Source organism: Pelobates fuscus, chromosome 1 (assembly GCF_036172605.1).
Source record: "Pelobates fuscus isolate aPelFus1 chromosome 1, aPelFus1.pri, whole genome shotgun sequence".
Lineage (NCBI taxonomy): Eukaryota > Metazoa > Chordata > Amphibia > Anura > Pelobatidae > Pelobates > Pelobates fuscus.
Window position 1 is genome coordinate 213,297,920 of NC_086317.1, and position 13,589 is coordinate 213,311,508.

Consider the following 13,589-nt stretch of genomic DNA (forward strand, 5'->3'; position numbering starts at 1 on the left):
GTACACTGGCCGACGGAAGCTGAGAACTACAGCTCCCATGAACAACCGTCACGCTGTGTACCGTGTATCCGGGGCTGTGCTTGGGTTGTGCGCTGTATGTTTGAGGTGATAGAAGCCGCCGCCGCCGCAGCAGGTGAGTGTTTATATGTGGCCCTGGAGCGGTTGATGGGATGCGGGTTCGGACATGTTGCTGTGTGGGGCGCTCTCCGTCACGCTGTGCTGATGGCCGCCGTGTTTGCTCCCGGGGTTTTCCCGCCGTGCTCGGGGCCTGCTGGCTGGGCTCAGCCTGGGAGGGAGTTTGGCGGAAGCTGGAGCGTCCTCCGTGCAGCTAGCAACAGTTTATTATAATATTATAATAATATAATATAATGGCTGTAATTCGCCGCACAGAGTATAATAATATTATTAGTATTAACACAAACCGGTTTATATCTGAGATGGACAGACTCTCCATGTAAACTCTACTTCCAGCTGGGTTGTATTATTATTATTTTTTTTTAAATATACATTTTGTAATTCCCTCTTCATTCTTTTCATTACAGTTCATATATGCACATACTCTTTAGAGACACAACACCCTGCTAAATAATATGAGCTTTTATATGTTTTCGTGTGTGTGTGTGTGTTATGGGAAAGTAAGGCCATCAAGGGGTTGTGGAGACATGATAAACCAGGAGACTGAAAGACACATGCGAAGTTCTGAAGCCATATTAAAGGAACACTATAGTCACCTAAATTACTTTAGCTAAATAAAGCAGTTTTAGTGTATAGATCATTCCCCTGCAATTTCACTGCTCAATTAAGAGTTAAATCACTTTGTTTCTGTTTATGCAGCCCTAGCCACACCTTCCCTGGCTATGATTCACACAGCTTGCATGAAAAAAAAACTGGTTTCACTTTCAATCAGATGTAACTTACCTTAAACAATTTTCTCTTGCACTGTAAATTGAACTTGAATCACATACAGGAGGCTATTGCCGTGTTTAGCAGGCTATTAACATAGCAGGGGATAAGAAAATCTAAATTAAACCGAACTTGCAATAAAGGATAAACTTAACATGACTCTTTTTACAGGAAGTGTTTAGGAAGGCTGTGCAAGTCACATGCAGGGAGGTGTGACTAGGTTCATAAACAAAGGGATTTAACTCCTAAATGGCAGAGAATTGAGCAGTGAGGCTGCAGGGGCATGTTCTATACACCAAAACTGTTTCATTAAGCTAAAGTTGTTTTGGTGACTATAGTGTCCCCTTTAATGTAGTGTTTTTGGTGGATAGACGTTGCCCCTTTTAAAACATACTACTTTGCTTAAAGGAACACTCTAGGCACCAAAACAACTATAGCTTAAGAACCAGTTTGGATGTATAAATCATGTCCTTAATTCTCTCTGCCTTTTAGGAGTTAAATCACTTTGTTCGTGAGGCTTTAGTCACACCTCCCTGCATTTTACTTACACAGGCTTCCTAAAGACATCTTGTAAAGAGATGGAATTATTACACTTGCATTATTGCAAAATCTGTTTAATTTAAATTTTCTTATCTCCTACTCTGTTATTGGTTTGCTAGACACTACAGGAGCATATTGTGTGTAATCAAAGTTCAATTTACAGAGCAGGATAAAAAAAAAGTTTGAAAGTGTTTTAAATCTGGTTGAAAAAGGAACTATTTGGTTTTCATGCAGACTGTGTCAATCAAATCTGGGAGTTTGTGGCTAGGGCTGCATAAGGGACACTATAGTAACCAAAACAAGTTTAACTTAATGAAGCAGTTTTTGTGTATAGATCATGTCCCTGTAGTCTCACTGCTCAATTCACTGCCATTAAAGAGTTAAATCACTTTTCATTCTGTCCATGCAGCCCTAGCCACACCTTCTCCAACACAGCCTTCATGAAAAACAATGGTTTAATTTTTAATCAGATGTAACTTAACCCCTTAAGGACGCGGGACGGTTCAGGACCGTCATCGGCATTTTTGCGTTGCCGACCGACGACGGTCCTGAACCGTCCTAAATTTAAGAGGTACTTACCCGATCGCCGTCGTTCCCCCGGCGGCAATCGGCGTTGCTCCCGTTGTGGGGAGACTGCCTGCAGCCCAGACAGTCTCCCCATGGCGGATTAGGACCCCTGGGGCCATGTGATCGCCCAACAGGGCGACCACATGTTCACAATAGGTGTCCTAGACTCTGCCTGCAGGGGGACTGTCTGTGCTGACAGGCAGTCTCCCTGCCAGTGTAAAATCCAAAAAAAATGAAAGTTATAGTGAATAAAAAAAAAATATTATTATATATGTGTATATATATGATATATAGACATATATTATACCTATATAATATATGTCTATATATCATATATATATAATGTCATGCTAAGTGTATTTTTATATTAATATGTACATATATTAATATAAAAATACACTTATAATTAATTTACACACGTATATATATAATATATATAATAACTATATATATATTGTATATATATATTATTATAAAATACGAATAATAAATAATTTAAATTAAATTTAAAAAATTAAAAATAATAATAAAAATTAAAAAAAAAATATATCTATACGAAATGTTATTCTAACTGTATTTTGATATTAATATATATATATTTATATCAAAATACACTTAGAATGAAATTGTATATATATCTATGTATATATAAATAAATAAAAAGAATACAAACTATTCATATGTCCATATACAAAATGACATAAATAATTATATAAATATACACGTAGACTTCAAATATATAAATATGCATATATATTTAAATTCTACGTGCATATTTATGTAATATTTTTACATAATTAAGTTATTTTATTGATTGCAATTTAAGGGACCTGCCTGCCAACCCAGGCCAAAAGTCTAGAGAATTTAATTTGCTAGCACTGTATTTTACCCTGTAACGTTCTACGACACCCTAAAACCTGTACATGGGGGGTACTGTTTTACTCGGGAGACTTTGCTGAACACAAATATTAGTGATTCAAAACAGTAAAACGTATCACAGCGATGATATTGTCAGTGAAAGTGACTTTTGCATTTTTCACACATAAACAGCACGTTTACTGATGATATAATTGTTGTGATACATTTTCCAGTTTTGAAACACTAATATTTGTGTTCAGCAAAGTCTCCTGAGTATAACAGTACCCCCCATGTACAGGTTTTATAGCGTTTTTGAAAGTTACAGGGTCAAATATATGGGTCAAATATTTTTACATTGAAAATGACCAGGTTGGTTACGTTGCCTTTGAGAGCGTATGGTAGCCCAGGAATGAGAATTACCCCCATGATGGCATACCATTTGCGAAAGAAGACAACCCAAGGTATTGCAAATGGGGTATGACCAGTCTTTTTTAGTAACCACTTGGTCACAAACACTGGCCAAAATTAGCGTTCAATTTAGTTTTTTACTTTTTTCACACACAAACAAATATGAACGCTAACTTTGGCCAGTGTTTGCGACTAAGTGGCTACTAAAAAAGTCTGGACATACCCCATATTGAATACCCTGGGTTGTCTACTTTAAAAAAAATATGTACATGTGGGGTGTTATTCAGCGATTTATGACAGATAATAGTGTTACAATGTCACTATTGATACATTTTAAAAATATATGTTTTGAAACCGCAATATCCTACTTGTACTTATAGCCCTATAACATGCAAAAAAATAGCAAAAAGCATGTAAACACTGGGTATTTTTAAACTCAGGACAAAATTTTGAATCTATTTAGCAGTTTTTTTCATTCGCTTTTGTAGATGAATAAAAGATTTTTCACATAAAAGTCAAAAAACATGTATTTTTTTTAAATTTTTCATCATATTTTTTCATTTTTTAAAAATTAAATTACATGAGATTATATAAATAATGGTATGTAAAGAAAGCCCCTTTTGTCCTGAAAAAAACAATATATAATTTGTATATGAACAGTAAATGAGAGAGCGGAAAATTACAGCTAAACACAAACACCACAAAAGTGTAAAAAGATGCCTGGTCGCAAATGTACAACATCGCAAAAAAAGTCCAGTCCTTAAGGGGTTAAAGTTATCTCCTACTTTGTAAAGCAAACTTTGGTTACATGTCTTGCAAGCTATTAACAGAGCAGGAGATACGAGTTTCTAAATTAAACATAATTTACAATAAAGCAAGTATAAACATTAGATGACTTTACAGGAAGTGTTTAATATGGCTGTGTAAATCACATGCAGGGAGGTGTGACTAGGGCTGCATAAACAAAGTGATTCCATTCCTAAATGGTTGATAATTGAGCAGTGAGGCTACAGGGGCACAATAGAAACATAGAATGTGATGGCAGATAAGAACCATTCGGCACATCTAGCCTGCCCAATTTTCTAAATACTTTCATTAGTCCCTGGCCTTATCTTATAGTTAGGATAGCCTTATGCCAATCCCATGCATGCTTAAAGGGACACTCCAGGCACCCAGACCACTTCTGCCCATTGGAGTGGTCTGGGTGCCAACTCCCACTACTCTTAACCCTGCAAGTGTAATTATTGCAGTTGTTTTATAAACTGCAATAATTACCTTGCAGGGTTAACTCCACCTCTAGTGGCTGTCTACTGCTAATACATCTACTAGACAGCCACTAGAGGGAACTCCCTGATTTATAGCAAAGATTTTCTTTGCTAGAGCGTCGCTGGACGTCCTGATGCTGTGTGAGGACCTCCAGCGTCGCTCATTTCCCCATAGGAAAGCATTGAAAATCTTTTTCAATGCTTTCCTATGGGGAGCGCTACTGCGCATGCACGGCATTGCCGCACATTAGGTCTCCCCGGTGGGCGGTATCAGTCCTGGTCACCGGCCAATGGAGTCAGTAGGAGGAGTGGCGCGGAGGAGGAAGCAGCGACGATATTTAAAAATAATATCCGGAAGTATTACTTTACTGAGAGGGTAGTGGATGCATGGAATAGCCTTCCAGCTGAAGTGGTAGAGGTTAACACAGTAAAGGAGTTTAAAGGAAAACTCCAGTGCCAAGAAAATCAATTTTCCTGGCACTGTAGGTTCTCTCTCCCTCCCACCCCCCAGTTGCTGAATGGGTGAGAAAACCCCTTCAGGTCACTTACCTGAGGCAGCGTTACTTAGTGGCTACTACCAAAGACTGGACATACCCCATTTTGAATACCCTGGGTTGTCTACTTTTTCAAATGGTATATCATGGTAGGGTTAATTTTCATTTCTGGGCTGCCGTACCGTCTCAAAGGCGACATAGCCAATCTGGCAAATAGCAGTTTACAAAAATAGAAATTGGCAAATCTTATGTTTGACCCTGTAACTCTCCAAATCACCATTAAACTTATACTTGAAGGGGTTGAGCTAAACTTGTTTTTTGTGACTATAGTGTTCCTATAACAATGCCTCTTATGGCTATCAGCTACTCAAAGAACTTCCACAAGGAGCACTCCATTGATCATAACCACTACAGCCTGTTTTACTGGTTATGGTCCCAGGAGTCCTCAGTTGCCCTCTTCGAGTAATAAGTCAAACCTTTTAAGTTAAAAACAGTTTGACAATTTATCTTGGCAACGCTTGGTACCCCAAGTGGCCTTCCTTGCTTTTGGAAACTGCAAGATTCCAGTTCGCTTCACTTAGCTAAATTTATGTATGGAGTGCCACAGTAATTAATTGTGAGCATCAGCTGAGTATTCTTATCCAACTGGGTTTAGCTCAGTGGCAGAAACTTAGAGGCACTGATACAGTCTGGGGACATTGCTGCTGGAGGGTGGGCAGGCAAAGGGGAGTTCTTCTTTCCTGAACCTGTCCCTCACAGACCCCACCATCTTCTTCCGGCGGGTCCTCTTCTGCTCCTGGTTCTTCAGCGCCAAAAGCTGACATCACTACTGTGATGAGATTGCGGGATCTTTCATAGATAAAGCTAATGCCCTGCAGCCGTCACTGATGATGGCTATGGGATTGACACTTCTAGAAGGAGGTGTCTGGAAGTGTCATTTGTAGGAGAAATAATGACACAAAGTAGTGCCTACTTTGTATCAGTGTATCGCTTGACTGCGTTGGATTTTCAGTGAAATTCCAACACAGTCAACATGAGTAGTTTTCTGTTCTAAAAAAGTTTGACTACTTACTCTGGGTGGTAGCCAGGATACTCCTGGCACCATAACTACCTCAGCCCACTGTGATGGTGCTTAAATTCCTTTAACCCTTTAAAGTCATTTACTTTCGGTGACCTTATGCACAGCATAATTTGATTCAGTGCTTTTCTATGAAACAGTTATTGAGACGGTTTTATTTACAAAAATAAATAAATAAATAACCCACACTTGGTTAGATAGATGTATATTAAGCTAAGAGACGTGGCCGCGAGGCAAGAGCCGTAAACTGATTGTCTCAGTCATAGCAGTAAACACAACTAGCCAAAGAGCATCCAAATTATTGGAGGGAAGGGAAATTTTCAAAGGAATACTATAGTGTCAGGAATACAACCATTTATTCCTGATACTAAAGTTCTAAAACTGCTGTTTAGGTACCCTGCCCACTGTTTAAAAACGTGATTTTACTCCCCTTATTACGAGCACCCCAACAATCTTGTTGTCCGTGTTTTATAATTTTAATAAATTTTGAAGCTAATGTTGATGCAAAAAAATAGTGTAGTTGAAGCCATGTCATTTCACAGTACATGTTGACCTGTTCTATTTTGGAGTAATGCAATTGGAATGCATTCTTTTCTAGCAGAGATGCAAACAATGGGATTTGGATTTCTCATAAAATGTCTTGATGACCCTCATACATTCTGTGCAGTGTTGCCCAAGAACAATAGCTTATTAAGGTCATGATAACCAAACCTATTGAAGAAACAAGGTTAGACTAATGCAAGACAAACTCCTGTTTGAAAAACACACCCGTCCTGTTATGGATAATAAAAATGTTTTGGGAACATGCATTATTGCAATTATAAATTTACCTAAATGCCACCACACAAACCTCCTAAATGTGACCTATTTGTTAGAAGTAGTCCTAATGTAAGCAACTGGGAGGAACTGAAAGAACAGAAACCCAGGTGCCTATGCTGGTTTTAATTTAAATTACTAATGCACTCACTGAGAAGGGAAAACTAGTAAGTGTTACAAGTTCTCAGGTGTGAATGGGGAACAGATGTGTTAAATTAGGTGTTATCACTCTCTCATACTGGTCACTGGAAGTTCAATATGGCACCTCATGGCAAAACTCAGTCACTTGGCATTACAGCTGATAGGAAAACATTGAATTCAAAGTTTTCCTATGAGAAGCATTGGATGCGTGCGCTGCACTCGCTGAGCATGTGCATCAGGTCTGAGCTGTCAGTCAATGAAGAATTAGGCCCGGCATTCGTCTTCTGCAGATTCCAGATGCCCTTAAGCCTGCTTGAGTGGAGACGTGGTTTCCTTTGACACAGGTTAAAGGGAAAACCGTTGCAAAACAGTTTGCCTCATTATCGTTAATAGCACCAGGGTACTGCTAGCATTATAATCACTAGCGTGGGCTGTGGTGGTTATGATGTTTATAGAAATAACATTAAGGCACCATTAGGTGATCAATTATCTTCTCATATACCATTATGTTGTACAGTTTAATTTTAGAAGTCGTACAGTGGGGTGGAAAAACTAATTTGTGTTTTCTTTCTTCTCAGGGTGTATCGGAATTAATATAATTTGGGTTGAACGAATGACTGTGCCCCAAGACATTCGCTAGGTAAGTTAGTAATGTTGTTAAAGTGAAACCCCCCAAAAACTTGTACATAGGGTGTACTGTTTTACTTGTGAGACATTGCTGAACATAAATGTGTATTTTATTGCAGTGAATACTAACGGTATTATGAAATTCACACTTAAAATGCCACATAGAAATATTTCACACTTCTTCTTTTTGTATTCCTTTAAAATTGTTTCATGTATCAATATGTGATGTGAAATGAAAGCCATATTTCTCCTGAACAAAATGATATTCAATGAGTGTGGGTGCACTTAATATAGGTAAATTATAATTGAACAAACATATAGTCAAATTCTAGTTTTTTTTTTTTTATCAGATTGTATACAATTGCCTCTGTCCTTAATGGGTTAATGCAGGGGTAGGCAACCTTTTAGCAGCACTGTGCCGATATAGGATTGTGATGTCCCGAAGCGTGCGGTCCTATTTTTTTTTTTTAATTGAGGTGCGTGTGCTGCCGTATTCTGCTTGTTATTTTTACTGTAATTGCTTTGTATCTTTGTATATGCAGGGCCGTCTTTAATATTGACTGGACCTGGGCAAATAATTTGCTTGGGGCCCCCTGGACCTTGTCCCCCATCCCCAGGCGTGCAATCACGTCCTCCACCCCAACGCTGACACACACAGACATGCTGACACACACACACACACATACACACAGATATACTGACAGAGACACAGACAGACATACTGACACACACACACACACACACAAGCATACTAACACACACAAAATTTACACTTTAAAAACCCACCCTCCAGTTTCCTACCTTTCCTGCTGGTGGCTGAAGGTGTTGGGAGTTGGGGTCTGGCTCTCTCCTCAAGCCCCCCTCCACTCTGCCTACTCTTCTTTCTCGCACGCTCCTCTCTTTGTGGGAGGAAGTGATGCACGGCCGTCCCTTCCTCCCAGCCTGCTGCCGAAAAGCAAGGGGCCCACTCGCGCTGTTAAAGCGCCTCAGCGCGTGACCAGACCCCTGCTGACAGAAACCCACCGGGTGGGCCTCCTTAGGGTGCGGATTACCGGCCGGGGGGGGTGAGAAATAGTTCAGGCCAGCGGGGCTCACGGTGCAGTTGCCCCGTGTTAAAGACGGCCCTGCGTATATGAGCTATTATATTGTATATGATCATGAGTAGTTTATGGTATTGTGTATGATACATATGAATGTAAGCTGTGTATGGGGGCTGCTTGTGGAATTGTGTGTTTGGTAGTGTGTGGGGGCTGTTTGGGGTATTGCATGTGAGAGGCTGCATGTGGGGTTGTGTTCATGTATTTGGATTGTTAGTGGTGTTGCGTTTGTTCGGATTGTGTGTATGTTTGTGTGTGGGCTGTCCATATTATTTGTATGGTGGGAAGGGTTATTCTGTATTTCTGTGTACAGGGAGTGCAGATTTATTAGGCAAGTTGTATATTTGAGGATTCATTTTATTATTGAACAACAACCATGTTCTCAATGAACCCAAAAAACTCATTAATATCAAAGCTGAATATTTTTGGAAGTAGTTTTTAGTTTGTTTTTAGTTATAGCTATTTTAGGGGGATATCTGTGTGTGCAGGTGACTATTACTGTGCATAATTATTAGGCAACTTAACAAAAAACAAATATATACCCATTTCAATTATTTATTTTTACCAGTGAAACCAATATAACACCTCAACATTCACAAATATACATTTCTGACATTCCAAAACAAAAACAAATCAGTGACCAATATAGCCACCTTTCTTTGCAAGGACACTCAAAAGCCTGCCATCCATGGATTCTGTCAGTGTTTTGATCTGTTCACTATCAACATTGCGTGCAGAAGCAACCACAGCCTCACAGACACTGTTCAGAGAGGTGTACTGTTTTCCCTCCTTGTAAATCTAACATTTGATGATGGACCACAGGTTCTCAATGGGGTTCAGATCAGGTGAACAAGGAGGCCATGTCATTAGATTTTCTTCTTTTATACCCTTTTTTTGCCAGCCACGCTGTGGAGTACTTGGACGCGTGTGATGGAGCATTGTCCTGCATGAAAATCATGTTTTTCTTGAAGGATGCAGACTTCTTCCTGTACCACTGCTTGAAGAAGGTGTCTTCCAGAAACTGGCAGTAGGACTGGGAGTTGAGCTTGACTCCATCCTCAACCCGAAAAGGCCCCACAAGCTCATCTTTGATGATACCAGCCCAAACCAGTACTCCACCTCCACCTTGCTGGCGTCTGAGTCGGACTGGAGCTCTCTGCCCTTTACCAATCCAGCCACGGGCCCATCCATCTGGCCCATCAAGACTCACTCTCATTTCATCAGTCCATAAAACCTTAGAAAAATCAGTCTTGAGATATTTCTTGGCCCAGTCTTGACGTTTCAGCTTGTGTGTCTTGTTCAGTGGTGGTCGTCTTTCAGCCTTTCTTACCTTGGCCATGTCTCTGAGTATTGCACACCTTGTGCTTTTGGGCACTCCAGTGATGTTGCAGCTCTGAAATATGGCCAAACTGGTGGCAAGTGGCATCTTGGCAGCTGCACGCTTGACTTTTCTCAGTTCATGGGCAGTTATTTTGCGCCTTGGTTTTTCCACACGCTTCTTGCGACCCTGTTGACTATTTTGAATGAAACGCTTGATTGTTCGATGATCACGCTTCAGAAGCTTTGCAATTTTAAGAGTGCTGCATCCCTCTGCAAGATATCTCACTATTTTTGACTTTTCTGAGCCTGTCAAGTCCTTCTTTTGACCCATTTTGCCAAAGGAAAGGAAGTTGCCTAATAATTATGCACACCTGATATAGGGTGTTGATGTCATTAGACCACACCCCTTCTCATTACAGAGATGCACATCACCTAATATGCTTAATTGGTAGTAGGCTTTCGAGCCTATGCAGCTTGGAGTAAGACAACATGCATAAAGAGGATGATGTGGTCAAAATACTCATTTGCCTAATAATTCTGCACTCCCTGTATATCTAGCAGTGTGGGCGACTTCCCTGGGTTCCAGTGGGGACCAGGCCGGCCAGGTAAATGTCAAAGACAGGAGCTGCAACTGCGTGCTGCTCTACTACTGTGTGGATTCCCATTCACAAGAGCTGGGAGGAAGTGATCTGAGATCACTTCCTCTACGTGCTGCAATGCATAAATTGAGGATTGTCCTTCACCACCTTTTCGGATTAGCAGATATCTGAAGTTTTACTGGGACTCCTGATAGGCCAGAGCCTGTTTGGCTCTAGCAGCCTTGAGTGCCGTGCAAAGGCACCTCGAGTGCCGTGCATGGCACTAGTGCCGTAGGTTGCCTACCCCTGAGTTAATGTGTTACATTTTCAAGAAATCTCCATGTGGTCTTTCCTGCTAAATTTATGCTGCTGTATGTGTGTGTATATGTGCTATATATGTTTGGCTAAACGAAGCTGTGGAAGTGATCACATATACATTTTTAAAATGTTTGCCAAATGTGTGGCATATGACTTTCTAAATAAATAATACAGCAAAGGAAATTATGTTTGTGTTTCATAATAAATGGACTGAAAGAATGTGCTAGAAAAAAAAATCTGTTTTATTCTTGATCTGGCTATATAAATGTTTTCAGCTTTCCTGTGTGAATTGATGTCAGACAAGGCATCTGCGCAATACCTGCACTTTGTGTTTAGTCGTTTACCATAAAATAGAGTCTTAACCATTTCCAAACGAACGTTCTATTCTGCTTCAGAGGGATATGTGCACTTGTGCAAAATGTAGTACATTTTTAAGGGAACTATCTTGACCAAGCATGTCAAACTCAAAGTCTAGCATGGGCCCAAATAAACAAGGGTTAAGTTTATGTGGTCCGCCAAAAAAAAAAAAAGAAGAGTAGGGTTATTTTGTAAAGTACCGTATCAAATAAAACAAAACACCAGCATCCCCCTCTACTAAACCACAACACCCCCTCTACTAAATCCCAGTCACCCTTTCTATTAAATCCCATTCCCCACCTCCCCCATATACCAAATCCAAGTCCCCCCTCTACTAAATCCCAGCCAGCAAGCATACTCCACTCACATTGCCGCTGCCAGTATGCGAGTCCGGCCTCTGTTATACCCCCAAATGGCGCCGTCCGCACCCTGTGCCAAAGCGGATCTTCCCTCTACTTCTTGAAATCCTGTGAAGGTGGAGCACGTTGGAACGGGGCGTGGCATTGCGTGGCTCAGTGCACCTCCAGGTCCTCCACTGTCCAGCTGCGGGCATCGCAACACTGACACGCACACGCGCGCACACTGACACATTCTTGAACACACATCATTGTATTTGTCCCTGGGGTCCAGTGGGATCTTCTATCTGGAGATCTCCTTCCTGCTGTTCAATGCTCCCTCACACGCGCAGTTTAGTGGTGCCGGAATATGACATCATATTCTGGCATCACTACAGATGGTGCGCGCGAGGGAGCAGTGAGGAGCATGAATACTAAGCTCCTCCAGTGACCTCTCCTCCCAGCCGGGTAAGTTTTAGCAGAGTAGGCACCTGCAATGTAGAGGAAGCAGGTGCCTACTCTGCTTTAACACTAAATATGTACTCGCGGCTCGCAAAATGTCCATTGTGGACCGCCTGCGGGCCGCAAGGTTGACATGCTTGATCTTGACTATTTTTGCTACCATATACTGGTATATATGTAAAGATAAACTATGGCATACCATATGGCATAAAAATTATTTAAAATAAAAAAAAATAATTTTGGGTTTTCCTTTCTTAGTTATGTTTGCTTTTTGCACGCCTGCCTTCTGTAGGACTGATTTTACTGGTGGACTAGTGGTACATTTGATATGCAAAAGAAGCTGAACCATATTGTTGTCTGATGTCCTTACAGAAATACGATTACTACTTGTATAATCAGTTAATAGTAGTGCCACCCCTGTAATTTAATTTAAATTTGTAACACTTATTTACCTTTATTCTATCAGTGTTTTAAGTCCTTTTGCAGATGCTAGCTCTGTCCGTTTGCACATCTTGGCTCTGGACCAACCCAATAGCTTCTCATGTTCCAAACAAAAGTTACTTGCACACCATCCTAAATCCCTATGCACATTTAAATAACTGAATGTTTTTTAGTATCACTCCAATGGCCATTAAAGTGTAAGCTCATCTGCCACGTTAAGGCAAAACCTCTTAGTTGAGTCCTACACAAACAATTCACCTTGCTGTTTTCAGCTTAATGGTAAAATCTCTAAGAGAGGGGTATTTTTTCTAAACCCCTACATATTTATTAACTCTTGGGGGGGAGGGAGGTGGGGTGCAGGCAACACTGTAATATGGCTTTGCAATACTAAAGCTAATACAAACATACAAAATCAAACCTTGGGCTCAGACTCCCACATTTAAAGTAACATCTGATTGAAATAGAAACCATTTTGTTTCTTGAAGGCTTTTTCAGTCACTGCCAGGGGAGGCTAAAAATAAATAGAAACAAAAGTGATTTGTCTCCTAAATGGCAGAGAATTGAGTAGTGAAACTCCATGGGCAGGATCCAGGATTAAGCAAAAACTGCTTAATTAAGCTAACGTTTGTGACTAATCTGTCAAATGAAAATTAACATTACTAAATAAATCTTGAAAAAATATTTTAAAGTACCAATATGTGATTTCTATGGATTAAGTAAAACAGATGAAAGTGTCTGTCAGCCCAATTATTAATGACAGAACATTGTAATGTGAATATATATATATATATATTTCATTATCACTTTTTGTTTAATTAATATTTGTATAAATATGAGTATGTAACACGTGTGGCATACTGATCCTGGCATTCCATTTCTGCTACTGTGCATTAGGATTATGGGGCAGCATTTGCAATGTTCAGAATTAGGGATGCCCCATGGTCAGCCACCCATATCTTCCACATTGCCACAGAGGGGGTAGCT

At 40.2% G+C, this 13,589-nt stretch overlaps 1 protein-coding gene across 2 annotated transcripts in view; it reads left to right on the plus strand.

Moving 5' to 3' along the window:
* Positions 1-7,648: 7,648 nt before the first annotated feature.
* THRAP3 (thyroid hormone receptor associated protein 3) overlaps positions 7,649-13,589 on the plus strand; it is a 57,047-nt gene continuing 51,106 nt past the window's right edge. For both annotated transcript variants that reach the window (XM_063454472.1, XM_063454507.1), the window contains exon 1: positions 7,649-7,710. The gene's annotated coding sequence lies outside the window, so the exon portion shown is untranslated. The remainder of the gene's footprint in view (positions 7,711-13,589) is intronic.